Here is a 560-nt window from a genome sequence, read left to right as displayed (position 1 = left end):
TTTGCCTGTTTTTAAATTGGGTTATTATTTTCCTATTGATTTGTAATCATTCTCTCTTCATGAATTCTTGATATAGATCTTTTCTCTGTCCTTATCATATAAATGTATTGCAAATGCCTTCTTTCTGTGGCTTGTCTTTTCACTATCATATTGGTGTGTTTGACAAACAGAAATACTTAATATTAGTGAAGTCTAAGCTAACCTTTTTTGGGGGGGTTGGTGCTCTTTTGTGTTTTCTATTTAACAAATTTTTGCCTACCCTCATGATAGTGAAGACTTTCTCCCACATTGTCATGTAAAAGCTTTACTGTTTTTCTTTTCATATTTATGTCTATCACCCACCAGCAATTGATTTTTGTATATTGTATGCTTTATTTTTTTCCCACAGTAATGTCCACTAAGCCCAGCATCATTTACTGAAAATAACATGCTTATCTTCCTGTGGTGCCCTTCTTTGTGAATTGTCTTTTATCATTTTTGGACACATTACAGTTTATGTGTGCCCTGTTAAAGTGATTAAAGAATACTTCAATATTTCTTCAAAGGATGCTGATGATCAA

Source organism: Tamandua tetradactyla, chromosome 24 (genome assembly GCF_023851605.1).
Source record: "Tamandua tetradactyla isolate mTamTet1 chromosome 24, mTamTet1.pri, whole genome shotgun sequence".
Classification (NCBI taxonomy): domain Eukaryota; kingdom Metazoa; phylum Chordata; class Mammalia; order Pilosa; family Myrmecophagidae; genus Tamandua; species Tamandua tetradactyla.
Note: the sequence above shows the minus strand (reverse complement) of the source record.